This window comes from Mustela nigripes, chromosome 8 (genome assembly GCF_022355385.1).
Source record: "Mustela nigripes isolate SB6536 chromosome 8, MUSNIG.SB6536, whole genome shotgun sequence".
Taxonomy (NCBI): domain Eukaryota; kingdom Metazoa; phylum Chordata; class Mammalia; order Carnivora; family Mustelidae; genus Mustela; species Mustela nigripes.
The window spans coordinates 84,476,576-84,492,902 of record NC_081564.1 but is presented as its reverse complement, the minus strand read 5'-3'; positions in this window follow the sequence as shown (position 1 = coordinate 84,492,902).

Here is a 16,327-nt window from a genome sequence, read left to right as displayed (position 1 = left end):
TTTGTTTTCTTGATTGTTTCCTTTGCTGTGCAGAAGCTTTTGATTTTGATGAAGTCCCAAAAGTTCATCTTCGCTTTCGTTTCCTTTGCCTTTGGAGACATATCTTAAAAGAAGTTGCTGTGGCTGATATTGAAGAGATTACTGCCTATGTTCTCCTCTAGGATTCTGATGGATTCCTGTCTCACATTGAGGTCTTTTATCCATTTTGAGTTTATCTTTGTGTACGGTGTAACAGAATGGTTGAGTTTCATTCCTCTACATATAGCTGCCCAGTCTTCCCAGCACCATTTATTGAAGAGACTGTCTTTTTTCCACTGTATATTTTTTCCTGTTTTGTCAAAGATTATTTGACCATAGAGTTGAGGGTCCATATCTGGGCTCTATGTGTCTGTTTTTATGCCAGTACCATGCTGTCTTGGTGATCACAGCTTTGTAGTAAAGCTTGAAATCAGGTAACGTGATGCCCTCAGTTTTATTTTTGTTTTTCAACATTTCCTTAGTGATTTGGGGTCTCTTCTGATTCCATACAAATTTTAGGATTATTTGCTCCAGCTCTTTGAAGAATACCGGTGGAATTTTGATCGGAATAGCATTAAAAGTATAGATTGCTCTAGGCAGTATAGACATAACCAAGATGCCCTTCAACGGACGAATGGATAAGGAAGATGTGGTCCATATACACTATGGAGTATTATGCCTCCATCAGAAAGGATGAATACCCAACTTTTGTAGCAACATGGACGGGACTGGAGGAGATTATGCTGAGTGAAATAAGTCAAGCAGAGAGAGTCAATTATCATATGGTTTCACTTATTTGTGAAGTATAACAAATAGCATGGAGGACATGGGGAGTTAGAGAGGAGAAGGGAGTGGAAGGGGAGGTGAACCACGAGAGTCTATGGACTCTGAAAAACAATCTGAGGGTTTTGAAGGACGGGGGGTGGGAGGTCGGGGTACCAGGTGGTGGGTATTAGAGAGGGCACGGATTGCATGGAGCACTGGGTGTGGTGCAAAAATAATGAATACTGTTATGCTGAAAATAAAAAATAAATTTAAAAAAAGAAAAGAATATGCCTCGGATAGGTCACTAGCCCCAAGAGGAAGATGAGAGGCACGTTTTATTAAAGTGCACAATACAGTAAACTAGAGACATTATATTGTACAGCAGATCTCTAGAATTTACTCACCTTACATAACTAAAATTTTATACCCATTGAACAACATCTTCTCCCTACCCCCAACTCCTGGCAACCACAATTGTATTTTCTACTTCTGTGTGTTTGACTATTTTAGGTATCTCACACAAATGGAATCAAGTAGCATTTGTCTTTCTATGACTGGTTTATCTCACTTAGCATAAATGTCCTCCAGGTTTGTCCACGTTGTTTCGAATGTCAGGATTTCCCTTTTTAGGAGGCTAAATAATATTTCACTGCATGTATACACCACATTTTATTGATTCATCCATCAACAAATACTTTCAGGGCCTCTGGGTGGCTCAGTGGGCTAAAGCCACTGCCTTTGGCTCGGGTGATGATCTCAGGGTCCTGGGATCGAGCCCCGCATTGGGTTCCCTGCTCAGCAGGGAGCCTGCTTCCCTTCCTCTCTCTCTGCCTGCCTCTCTGCCTACTTGTGATCTCTGTCAAATAAATAAATAAAATCTTTAAAAACAAAACAAAAAAAATACTTTGGTTGCTTCATATCATGGCTATTATGAATAATGTTGCCATGAGCATGGGAGTACAGTTGTCTCTTCAAGTTCTGGATTTCAGTTCTTTTGGATAAGTACCCAGAAGTGGATCCCATGGTAGATCTACCTTCTCGAGGAACCTCCATACTGTTTTCCATAGCAGCTGCACTATTCTACATTCCCACCAACATTGAACAAGGCTTCCAATTTCTCCACATCTTCGCTGACACTTGGAATCTTTTGTTTTGCTTTTTTTTTCTTTTATAATAACCATCCCAAAAGGCGCGAGGTCATATCTCATTGTGAGTTTCATTTGCAAATCCCTGATAATTAGTGACATTGAGAAAGAATTGAGAAAGAACATTTTAATCATGATCACTTTTGTGAAGAGCATTACAGAAAGATAGCAGAGATAAAGCCTGTATCTTCGTGAGGGAGGTTCTGGGGTTGTTCCCACACCAGCTGAGGTCTTTCTGTCTGACCTGCACTTGAAGAGAGCACCATGGTGCAGTTAAGAGCTGGCCCCTGGGCTGCTCCACCGTGGGCCTCAGTCCCTTATCTGAAAGTCATGACAATTGTTACCACTTCATTCCGCTATCACTGGAGAGTAACATACCCCAACTGATAAGACAGTTTTCCTGATAGATAAACATCACCTCCAAACTATCAGATTGGATAAGCTTCACACTTCACTGCTGCCCACTGTTTCTGACTCAGATTGAAAACAACAAAATAAATCTGTAGAGATAGAGATGGAATGCCCAGGTTGATTCAGCCCCCAGGTGATGGACTGTACAACCCTGTCAATCCAAGCCCACGTCTTAGGTGGGACTTTCAGATCAACTGAAAACACCAAATCGAATTGCCAAATAGATGAATACACACAAACCAACTTGTACTCCACACAAGACAAAAACAATGTCTTCTGTTTAATTTTCATTCGTGCAGGGCAACTATTTGACTGTTTAGTCACACCAGACATCCAAGGTCACCGCTAACTCTGCTTCACAGCAAAGGCCCTTCTCTTAGGGAATTTCCTACCCACAGTAATTCTTGTGGGGAACAAAAACACTCCTTTAAACGTTTCTAACAAACTTTTCTCCAAATGCCACAGCTTTTTTATAATTTTCATTCCAGCTGTTAGGAATTCTTTGGTGACATGTGAAGACGGTTTCTTGCCCTTCCACTTAGTCAAGTAGTTTTGATAAACATTTTACCTAAGCAGATTGGAAGTTTCTCAAGACACAGGGTATTAACTAGAACATCAGCATTAAAAAACAGTCATATGGTCCCATGTTTTATAATGTCCTAAAATAATGCTTCTGAACATTAAATAAATGTGGTTATACAAAATGGAAAGATCTGAAACCCCTCCTCATCTCCACTTCAGGAAGATATCTATATTATAACCTTCAAATATCCAAACAGCTCATTTGAAAAATATGGCTCCTCTTTATTCATGTTGGAGGAAATTTCCAGTAAGATTTCTGCATTGTCCTTAATTAACACTCAGGTGACTTCAGATAAATGTCAATCAAAGTTCTTTCCTTTTCCATCAAATATTGTCATGTAGGCCTAAGCAAGGAGAGGGAGGTCGAGATTTTCAGTGACCTTCTCAGCAGCTGGGCTAGCTTTCATCAGATAGCTCATTAGTGCAAACAGGCTGATTGACAAGGTTACCCCAAACTGAGAGAAGGAGCCAAACAGATCATTTGCATATTATATTAATGACATTCAGAGTAGCATTTGGTGTTCCTAGGGGGATAGAAGAAGAATAAACTGTAATTTTCACAATCATTAATTGTTTAAAGGAAAGTGCAGATTCTCGTAACACTTAGGATGGTTAAGGAATTTCAATTTCATGCAGAAGAGGAGGAAAGCCGTTAATTGGGGAACAGGGGCCTGTAGTCACTGATTTTCTTGAGATTAACTCTTCCCAGTGCCAAGGGTATTCTACTGGAGGGCGACACTGTTGACTGAGACACATTGCAAAGCCTCTTGGCCTGATGAGGGACAGGAGGGATTGAGAGCAGTGGTGTGGGTGGTTAAGTAGTGACGACCATTTGTGCATTTTGCTCCTGGAGGGATCAACGTGTGTGCAAACAAGAGTGTCAGAGCAGAACTCGCCTGATTCCTTCACCCCAAACTCCTGTAGCTTCCATGGCTGGGTCTACTTAGCCTTCTGTTTCATTCCTCCTGTAGATTCTGGGGTTGACTTGTCCCCTTGGCAGGGGAATCCATGGGTTGTCACGGTGTCCTGTGAATCCAGGAACCAGCCCAGTTTCCTAAAACTATCATAACAAAGTACCACAAACTGGGTGCCTAAATATCACAGACATTTATTCTCTCTCAGTTCTGAAGGCTAGAAGCCCAAAATCTAGGTATGCACAGGACCACACTCCCTGAAGCCTCTTCCAGCCTCTCCCAGCTTCTCATGGCTGTCTATGATTGTGAGTGTTCCTGGCTTGTAGGTGCATCACTCCAACCTCTGCCTCTACCTTCACGTGAATGACTTCCCCTTGTTCTTCCCTGTGTCATCACGTGGCCTTCAGTCATTGGATTTAGGGCTGGCCCTAACCTGACATGAAATCATCCTAATTAATTATAACTGCAAAGACCCTATTTTCAAGTCAGACCACATTCTGAGGTCTCTACCTCTGTGCCAGTGATCCATCCAGATCTGCTTGGTCACCTGCTCTACTAATACGTTCCCTGTCTCATTTTTTGTGTGTGTGTCTTAATTTCAAGTCTTGTTTCTTTGGGCAAATCTGGCTTTGCTTCGCTAATTTTCTGAGAAACTGAAGAATAGTTCCTGAACCTCGGTATCTGGAACCAAGAGCAGATGCTGATAGCTATCTCTGATATTGACCACCCCCTGCTTCCGATGTCTCATATGAGATTCTCTGAGTGAGCTCCCTCTGGTGCAGTAGAATTCCTTGGGGGTTTCTGACATCTGACATCAACTGTCCGCCCATCAGACTTTTTTTGTGGTCATATGCTGAGCTCAGCTCCACCACGATATGTGCCAGCATGGCCTGCTGCCTCCTGGCACTGCCCACATAGAAGGCTGCCCAGAAAGACAAAATCCCACAAAACCCCAAACAACACTCTTTCCCATATATTCTTCTACATGAATTTTCTTTAGGTTTTAAATTTTATTTGCAAAACATCTCAAACACCAAGAAAAGTACACAGTGGTAATAAACCCCAGATCTTGAACAGAACTCAACTCCTTACAATTGTAGGACTGGGGTCCCTGTCCTTTCCCTCGTTGCCAGAGAGAGAACAGTACATGCTCCTAGAGCCTGCCCATCTTTCTGTCAATGTTTCCATGTGGTCCTCCCACAATAAGAGTGGATCAGGCCCTCTCACGCTTCAAATCTCTCTGAATTCTTCTACGCCATCTCTCTGACTCTGGCCAAAGAAAACCTTCTGCCAGCTTTAGTAAGGACTCATCTGGTAAGATTGACCCATCCAGGTAACAGTGGGTAATGTCCCTATATTAAGGTTTGTAACCTTATTACATCAGCCAAGTGCCGGTTGCTGTGTATGGTAACATGCTCCAGGGATTAGGGCAGGGACATCTTAGAGGGCCATGCTGCCTACCACACTCACCAATATTTTACCTTCTCTTTCTGTTAATTTCTGCTCTTATATATCTTATTTTCTTTGTCTTTAATTCCATTACATAGACATATTTTAAACATTCAAGATGTACTTGAGAACTGTCTTTATATTCATATGCCCTAATGTATGCTTCCTCACATTTTTACACTGTGAAACACAGAGAAAGAAGAAACATTTATTTCATACACTAAGGTAAACCAGACCCATACAGGGGCATATGTATGGCGCTTGTTGGGAAAACTTTGTTCTATTTCCTTAACATGATACAGTTACAATAGGAAAAATAAGTACTGGTAAAGTATTAAGGAACATGTTAAATATCGATGCATAAAATTTCCAAATATTTTTCAAATGTACAGATGAGAATCTTGAGGCTACTCTGGGTGTGTACACCACTTCAGTATCAGGCTTGATGCTTCAAATGACTATAAGCAATTCCTGAACAAGATATTTTAATGATGAGCTCTTCAAATTTTTGATAGTCACCTTTGACAAGAAAGTTTGTTCACAAAAAGCGGGTGGTAAAAATGTAAAATCTTCAAAAATGTACAATAGTTGAAATTACATTTAAGGAACTTAACTGACTTCCATTTCTTTCATTGATAAACGTCATGTTGGAATTTCTTAAAATATCAAAGGATTTTAAACTTCATTGAACTCTTCAACATCGGGTATTTCAAAATAACGACAAAGCTCTAATTTTCATGACCAGCACACATCATCAGAGCAGTCATCTGTGATTAACACAGATACCACTAATAAAGGTACTTCTGCCACAAACGGGGAACATTTTAATACGTGTGAAAAAAGAGGTTCGGATTTGCCTCTAGAAGTTGGACCCATTCAAATCCCGTCCCCCACCCCCCACTGCACCAGCCGCATAACCAGGTGCAGGACCAGGTGCAGGACCAGCTGCGTGACCAGCTGCGCGACCAGCTGCGCCCGCACCTAGGGCAACTGAATGCCAAGTGCTGCGGCAGCTGCGGGGAGCAGCGCCGCCCCGGGACGGCAGTGAACTCCACAGCTAATGCACAAGTCCTGTCCAGGGGCTGGCGTTCCTCCTGAGGCGATCTGATTGGTGGGGACCAGAGCGCTCAGGAGGAACCTGCTCCATCCACACACTTGAAGGAACACACAAGAGGTTTCTTATGGCTATATGCCATTCGTTCCTGACGGGTTTCATTACTTTTAGAATTCTCTCCATTGAGGGCAGTTTATTAGAAAGCATTCTGATATTGTTCTGAAAAACATCTCTGCCCTTTTTGAATCATAGTTACTCCAAGAATAAAATTCAAGTTGACTTCTATTCTCCACTGTCAGTCTAATCATTTTCCTTCACGGGTAATCTGCCTTTTCTCTGGTTTCTGTGAGATTTCTCTCTTTGTCTTTAATATCCTGCAATTTTCCTTTTCTTCACTGAATGTGAATTAATTCTTAGTACATGCTTCTCTGGACTGAGAATCCAATTTGTTAACTTTCTAAATAATGACATGCACAAGTCTTGTGAACTTTGCTGAGCTCTGGCAGGTGGAAAATCCACAGTCTCATCATGATATAAGATGATTCTATCATCACGGAAATGCTTTTGTACCCCAAGACAGACTGTCCTTCCTTGTCAACCACCATTGTAGTGACAGTCACCACAGATGAGTGCTGCCTGTCACATAAGTGTCTATAAATGGAATCATAAAGTTTGTACGCCCTCACACCTGACTGTACTTGCTTAAAATAATCGTCTGGAGATTGAGCCATGCTTTATGTTTATCAGGAGTTCACTGCTTTTTATTGCTCAATACTCATCAGTAATAAAAATATGCTCTAATTTGTTACCCAGGTTGATGGATACCTGAGCTGCTTTCATTTTTCTTGCTATTATAAATCCAGCTGCTATAAATACACTAATTTTTTATGGACATATACCTTGTGTAATACCTAGAAGTGGAATTGCAAGATGGTAAGAATGTGTAAATTTCTAAGATACTCTCAAGCAGTATTTTTAAAAAGCTGTACCATTTTACACTATCACCTACAAATTACAAGAACTATAGCTGTTTCACATTCTTGTCAGTATGTGATCTTGTCAGTCTTTTTAATTTTAGCCATTTCTCATGGGAATGTAAAGATACGTTGTGGTTTAAATTTGCATTTCAGTGATGATTAATGACATTGAATATCTTTTTATATATATATTGGCCATTGGTAAAACTTTCTATGGGCCATGATTTTAAATTAAGTTCCTATTTATTTTCTTTTGCTCTTTGTACATTTTTGACAAGATTACTTGGTCAGATACATACAGTGCAAATATCTTCCCCCAGCCTATAATTTGTATATCAATTTTTTAATCATAATTTTTAGTTCACAGAAATGCTCAATCTTAATGAAGTCTAATTTACCTTTTTTTTTCTTTTATGGTTCTTGCATTTTTTGGTATCTGAAAGGCATAAATATCTTATATTTGTACTTGAAGATTTAAGTTTTATATTTACATTTGAGTTTACATTTTAAGTTTGGTCTAAAACCAACCTCAAATAAGTTTAGTATACAGTGCAAGGGTCTTTTTCTTTCATATAATTTTCTAGTTGTCTCAGCACTATTTGTTGGAAATAATTCTTACCCCATTGAATTTCTTTGGTGACTCTGCAAACATTAATTGGTCATATCAGCAGGAGTCTATTTCTGGATTCTATTCAGTTTCATGAATCTATTTTTCTGCCCTCACACTGATATTACATTGTCTTGATTATTGCAGTTTCATAGAAAAACATAAAATTAGGTATTATAATTTTTCCAACTTTATAGTTTTTCAAAATCATTTTGTCTCTTCTAGCTCTTTTGCATTTCTATAAATATTTTAGAATCAGCTTCTCAATTTCTGACCCCAAAACAAAAGCCTGCTGTGATTCTGACTGTGATTACATCGTACGATATAGGTGTTGACCCGGGAACACATACGTGTCTCTCTATTTACTTCGATTTTCTTTAATTTTTTCCTTGCAATATGTTATGGTCCTTATTGCAAAGTTCAACCACATATTTGAGATTTATTCTTGAGTGCATTTGGGTTTTTTTTTTTAATTCTAAGGTAAATAGCATTTTAATATTTTGTTTCCTTTATATAGAGAAACAAATTGATCTTGTATATTGACCTTCTATTCTGAACCTGTTAAATGCACTTTTTAGTTCTAGTAAGATTTTTTTTTTAATTTCTTTGGATTGTTATGGATACAATAATGTCATCTGCAATATTTTCACTTCTTTCTGATCTGAATGCCTTTTATTTCTTTTTCTTTCTTATTTGCACTAGCTAGAATCTCTAGTCAATGTTGAATAAAAGTGGTAACAGTACCCAATCTTAGTTGAAAGTGAGCAGCATTTTAACATTAATTATGGTGTTCACTGTCATTTTGTATAGCAGTCCTTCATCTGATTGAAGAAATTCCATTTTAGTCCCCCTTTGCTGTTTGTTTTTATCATTAAAAAGTGGTTTTTGTCAAATGCTTATGATTTGTTCAAAAATTATGATTTTTCTCCCTTATCCTGTTAATGAAGTATAAGCTGTTGTCTATTTCTAAGTGGTTCTTCTGAAATTCAGGTTTTGATGGGGAGGGGGAATAATTCTTTGTTTTTTAGCATGGCTATTTAGTTTTTGAGTCAGCTTTATTTATTTACATATATTATCTAATATTTACATGCTGCGTGGTAGGGATGAGTGTGTATCATCTTAGTTCACTCTACTATAGAGCTGAATCTGTCTTTAGAAGTTTACCTTTTGTGACGGTAATAATTCCTGGGAATACTAAGACTTTAGTCAGTGAATTTTTTTCATTGTTTTAGTCAGGTTGTTCAGTAATAAAGCACATCCATAAAGAGATGATTCCATGTGTTCCACAGTCACGGTTCAGAAGCTCAGAGAAAAGAGTAGAATTTTCCAGGGTCTTATCAAGTCTAGTGGGTGTAACTATACTTGATTAGGATAGTTCAGGAGAAGACAAGCAACCTCTAATGTGTCCTTTCTCCAGTGGTCAAAACCATTTAAAAGCTACCTTCCACTAACATAGAGGGTATTTTTCCATTTTCCATTAATTAAATTTCATTCTTCTAGCAGTCAGTGGGACACTTAACATTTACAGAGCACTAAGTGGGTGCAGCAGGAACCTGGAGTCCTTAGGGCTATAACTCACATCCCTCAGGACCTTCACCTTACGCACAAAGATGAGACGGACACACTAACCACAGCAAATACATGAGCTAGTGCAGAAGGTGCACAGTAAATCTGATTCAAAATAATGAGGGACTGGGAAGTTTGTCTTCTGTCAGAGCAGAAGAAATAATAGTGGGGAAAATAATGTTCCTGTTTTGTATTTTAAATAGATAAGGTAATTCAATTAAACATTTACATAGGTGACTGATAGTTCTAATAGTCTGCTATTCTGGAAGATTATCCAAACAAATTCAAAATTAAATATTTGTTAAGGGAAAAATAAAGGAAAGCGTAAAGTGAAGATCTGTACTAGCAGAGTCAAATGTTAGGCTTCAGTGACTCTGATTCTCCATTCCTTCAAAACTCTCCACTATCTTTGCAATGGCTATTTGAGAAAAATTTTAGGAGTCTCTGTATCTGATTTCCTATAAATTCACTGCATAGTGTGTTGAAACAAAAACCATTTTACCCCTACTGCTAAAGAAGACACACTGTAACAATATTAAAAAAAAAAAAAAAACCCTAAGTAAACTTAGTATCTGGCAAATCAGGCTGTATTTTCCCCAGTACTGTTTGCATACAAGCTATTCACACATTCATCTATTCCCAGTAGTCAGCCAGAATTGGGGCATGTGCAGGGGAACAACAAATGCAAAACCAACCTGAAGATGTCTAAGTTCTCTGCCCATTCACTATTCTGTCCCCCGTGACCCAGAGTAGAACTATTTTAGATTCACAGTTGGAGACAAAAGCCACAAGCTAAAATCTGTATTATAGTCATCAGATGGGAAGAACTGTAGATATTAACATTTTCTTTTCACATAGATAAAATCTCATGATCTATTGCTGAAGAAAGTAAAGTCAAAATGTTTAACTTCTTTTCACTAGATCATACTTTATGTAAATAATCATTTTTTTAAATTTTACTCAAAATCCCAATGACATTTTTTGCATAAATAGAAATATCCACCCTAAAATGTATATAGACTCTCAAAAGGCACTCAGTAGCCCAACAATCTTGAAAAAGAACAAAGTTGTTGGTGGTGGGGGGGTGTCTCAGGTTTGCTGATTACAAAACCTACTACAAACTCCGATAATCAAAACAATGTGGTACTGCCATAAAGACAGACCCAAAGACAAGTGGAATAAAATAGAGAAATAAACCCTTGCAAACATGGACAAATGATTTTAGTCAAGGGCGTCAAAACCATTCAATAGCAAGAGGGACAGTCTTTTCAACAAGTAGTGTTAGGAAAACTCAATATTCACAAGCAAAATAATGAACTCTTACCACATACTCTATATAAAAATTAACGCAAATGGATCAAAGACCCAAAGATAAAAGTTTGAAACATAAAACCCTTGAAAGAAAACATGGAGAAAAGATTCATAACACTGGATTTGGCAATAAACTGGATTTATTGGCTATGATACCAAAAGCAGAGAAAACAAATGAAAAAAATAGATAATTAGATTTCATCAAAATTTAAAATGTCAGTGTATCGAAGGCCACTATCAATAGAGTGAAAACACAATCCAAGAAATAGCAAATATTTGCAAATTATCTGAAAACAGATTAATATACGGATTATATAAAGAATCCCTACAACCCAACAACAAAAAACATCCTGATTAAAAAGTGGGCAAAGGACTTGAGCTTATTTCTCCAAGTAAGATATATGCATGACCAATAAACACATGAAAACATGTTTAACAGCACTCATCATAAGAGAAATGCAAACCAAAACTACAATATCACCTCACACCTGTTACAATGACTATTACTTAAAAAAAAAAAAAAAAACTAAATTCTAAAACTTTTTTTTTTAAAAAGTGCTAACGAGGATGTGGAGAAATTAGAACGCTTGTGTATTGATGGTGGGGATGTAAAATGTGTAGCTTCTATGGAAAAGAAGATGCAGTTTCCTCAAAATATTAAACATACAGGGGCACCTGGGTGGCTCAGTCCATTAAGCATCCAACTCTTGGTTTTTGGCTCAGGTCATGACCTCTGGATCATGAGACTGGACCCTGCAGCACGCTCTGTGCTCAGCACGGAGTCTGCTTGAGATTCCCCCTGCCCCTCTCCCTGATTGTGCATGCTCACTCTGTCTCTCTCTCTTTCTCTAAAATAAATAAATAAATAATTTTTTTTTTAAATTGACCATAGAATTACCATAAGATCCTCAATTTCATTTCTACATATACACCCAAAATAAATGACAGTAGGGACTCAAGTAGATATTTGCACACCCATGTTCCTAGCATCGTTATTTATAAGAGCCAAGAGATGGAAGCAACCAAGTGGTCATGGAGAGGTCAATAGAGAGTAAACAGTTAGTGGGTACAGAGTTTGAGTCTGGCAAGATAAAAATGTTCTAGAGATAGAGTTGACAGCAGCACAATAATGTGAATGTACTTAATGCAACTGAACAATATACTTTAAAATGGTTAAACTGTGTATTTTGTGTTATGTATATGTTACCACAATAAAATTGTTTTAAATATAAGTAAAAGGTTTTTCCTAGGATATATTAACTTCCTAAAAGTATAGTTTAAAATACTAAGATTTGAGAGGCATGTGAAATTGGGTATTCAGTCCGGTATCATCAGTGGAGATCTTAAACCTCACGTTCGACAGAAGAGCTACCTGGCATTACAAAGTGATTCTTCCTATTTGTACTTCCTAGAGGGAACTTACTAACTCTCAACTGCATTCCATTAATTTTTTTCTTTTTATGATGGTCCATTCCTTTTCAAATAAAAGAAATTTGTTTGTTTTGTACAAACAAAATGGCCAAAACATTTTTGAGATGTTATAATCACTTGTGTCTCCTCTCTCACCACAGCTAGAATGTTATTGTATCCCAGTGTAAATAGGTATTTTCAAAGAGAAGTTTCAATACAACCTGTCACTTTTTCAGTGTGCTTATATCCAAGGTTGATTTTAGCCTATGTCAACCAAAAACAGTGTCTAAGCAGAAAATCTGATAATACCTTGTGACGAAAAAAAACTGGGTACATGAAAAGCTTATGACATTTTTCACAATTGCAGGATCTTCAGTGCAGATGTTTTCTCAAAATGTCAGTAATAATAAAAATCTACATTTGTCAGGCAGTCACTACTTTTCAGAGAACAATGCATACTTATAGAGTTTCAAATATTCTGTTAAATTACCTTTTCTGAAAATCCTGAAATTCCAATTTTTATGCCTGTACCTGTGAAATTAATATACCTAAATTCTCTTTGCTACATTGTTGATAACTTCACTGGATGGATGTTTAAGCTTCATTAACACTTCAGAGAGTGATGTCAGCACCAAAACCCAAAAATTTGGCATCTGTCCTTGGACAAAAAGATGTATTTGAGGGATCTGGGGAATCCAGAACCATACACATAAGACCCCGGGATGAATCTCACCAACCCATGTGCCTGGAAACAGGTAGACAGAGCTCAGTTTGGCCATGGACCCTGCAGTGGCTGATGTGCTATCTCCAGGCCCTCTTGGCTATGGTCCAGGGACCCCTGGAGAATACAGACTTAGAATCACCCCTGTGTGAGAAACTCTTTTTGGAGGTTCAGGTTTCTAAAAGAGAAGTTCCAGCACCCCCTTGGAGCAAAAAAAAATAGGAGTTTGGACACACTGAGGGGGCCTAAGGGGAGCAGTTTGACCTTTACCATGTCACCCCCATCCCTGAAGGCAGCACAGATTAGAGGCAAGAATCTTTCTCCACCTGATTTCTCCCGTTGTGAAAAGGAGATGGTGTGAGTGAGCACCCAGCTTCCCCAGCTACGTGAGATGCTGTCGAAATCCTCATCTCTCTCACCACATCAAAAGACTTGAACCATGAGGAGCTGGGAAGAAACAGGGAGAAGGGCAGGCCAGACTCTCAGAGGACATTAGAAGGACAGAGCCTACTATCTGCATCACAGGTTGCAGTAAGAAACGCACCCATGAGTCCCTGGGAACATGTCACTGATGACACCCCCCAGTCTGGCACAGGGACACCTCCCCTGCTCCATATGCCTCACCCACACAGGCTTTGACAGAAGGCTAGCGAGCAAGTACAGAAAGCCATCCAAATCTGCAGGCCAGGGAGAGACCACAAATCTGAGATTAGTGCCCCTTTGGGAAAACAGAGAGTGGTTGTCAGCACTCAGCCCGCGGTGTTACAAGACTGAGAAGACATACACACTTAAGCATTCTGCCACAAGAGGGAGCACGAAGATGGAGTAGGTTTACCCACAGAAAGTCTGAGATAGCTTTAGAATTTCCAGCAGGGCGGGTGGATGGAACTCTCTCCAGAACACAGTAAAGACTGGAGAAGGCGATTGCTACTTCAAATGCAAAGAGAGTAATGCAAAACTTCAGGGAACATTAAAAAACAAAACAACAACAACAACAAAAACAAACAAGGAAATATGCTATCACAATCTCATAAAAGGATCAAAACAATCTCAGTAACTTAACCCAAAACTACAGAGATTTGTAATTTACCCACACAAGAACTCAAAATAGCTTTTTTAAGGAAACTCTATGAGCTAAGACACAGAAAGACCATCCAATGAAATCAGAAAAACCAGTACACAAACAAAATGAGAAGTTTAACAAAGAGACAGAAAACAAACACACAAAAAGAACCAAACACAAATTCTGGAGAAGAATACAATGAACAAAATGAAAACTGTAATAAAGAGTAATAACATCAGGCTTACTTCAGCAGAAGAAAGAATCTGTGAGATTGAAGACAGGAACTTAGAAATTATCCAGTCACAGAACAAAAAGGAAAAAGAATGAAAAGAGGTGAAGGAAACTTACATGATCTATGGCACACAACCAGAAGAAACACTGTGAGTTACCTGAATCCCCAAGGGAGAAGAGAAAGAGACGGGTCAGAGAGATTATTTAAAGAAATAATGGCAGGGCACCTGGGTGGCTCAGATGGTTAGGGTAAGTGGCCAACCTTGATTTTGGCTCAGGTCATGATCTCAGGATCCTGGGATTGAGACTTGCACTGGGCTCCATGCTTGGTGGGGAGTCTGCTTGAGATACTCTCCTCCCACCTCTGTCCCTGCCTCCCCCCAACTCTTTCTCTCAAGTAAATAAAAATAAATCTTAAAAAAAAAAAGAAAAAAGAAAGAACGACTATGAACTTCCCCAAGCTGGGGAGAAATGCATATTTAAATTTGAAGATCAAAAGTCACCAAAGAAAATCAACTTGAGATCCTCTTTAAGACATATTACCATAAAACTTTCAAATGTCAGACAAAGGGAGAAAAAAGCAGCATGAGAAAAAAAGCTTGTAACTTACACGAAAATCCCCATGAGGCTTTCAGCAATTTCCACCAGAAACCTTACAAGTCAGGAGAAAGTGGGATAATACATTCAAAGTGCTGAAAAACAAAACAAAACAAAACTGCAAACCAAGAATGAAGGAAAGATTAAAAGGTTCCCAGAGACACAAAAGCTGAGGGGGTTCACCACAAGACCTGCCTTAAAAAAAAAAGCTGAAAGGTGTTTTTCAAGCTGAAATGAAAGGATGCTAAATAGTAAAATGAAAACATATGACTATATACAACACGCTGATAAAGGTAAGTATAGAGTCAAATTCATAAAACTCTACTACTACAATATGGCAGAATATTTACCATTTAACTCTAGTTAAACTTTTATAAAGGTTAAAGGACAAGAGTATTAAAAATAACTGTAGATACAATAATTTGTTGATGAACACAATATAAAAAGAGCAGAAGGGGCACCTGGGTGGCTGAGAGGGTTAAGCCTCTGTTTTCAGCTTGGGCCATTATCTCAGGGTCCTGGGATCTAGCCCCACATCCGGCTCTCTGCAGGGAGCCTGCTTCCCCCCTACACTGCCTACTTGTGATCTCTTTGTGTCAAATAAATAAATAAAATCTTTAAAACTAAACAAATAAACAAATAAAAAGCTGAATTATAACATCAAAAATACAAAAGGAACAGAGTAAAAGGGTAGAGTTGTATGCAACTGAAGTAAAGTTATCATCATAAAATAGGCTATTATAACTACTAAATATTTTATGTAATCTTCATGGAAATTAGAAAACCAAAATCTACAGTATATCCAAAAGAGATAAAGAGAAGGGAATCAAAGGAAACTACTATATATAATCATTAATTCACAAACCAAACTTTAAGATAGAAAGAAAGGAACAAGGAACTATAAAATAGCCAGAAAACAATAAGATGGCATTAGTCATTAGTAAGTCCTCACATATCACTAGTCAGCCTAAATGTAAATGGATTGAATTCTCCAGTCAAAAGGCACAGAACGGCTGAATGATTTTTGAAAAAAAAACAAAACCTAACTGTATGCTGCCTACAGGAATTCACCTCAGTTCAAGAACCCATATAGGTTCACAGTGAAGGCATGGGAAAAGATATTCCACACAAGTAGAAGCCAAAATAAAGTAGGGATAGCTATACTTACATCAAACAAAGTAGACTTTAAGCCAAAATATAGCAACAAGAGATACACAAGGTCACTATACAAGCATAAAGGGACCAATTCATCAAGATCACCAATCATAAACATATATGCTCCCAACATCACAGCACCTAATTATGGTAAGCAAATGGCATCAGATCTAGAAGGAGAAACAGACAACACCATGAAAATATTAGGGGACTACAATAGCCCACTTCAGCAATGGATAGATCATCCACAAAAAATCGACAAAGAAATATTGAACCCATCTTCACTGTTGGTGAATGATCCAGCAATCCCACTGCTGGGTATTTATCCAAAGGAAATGAAAATAGGATCTC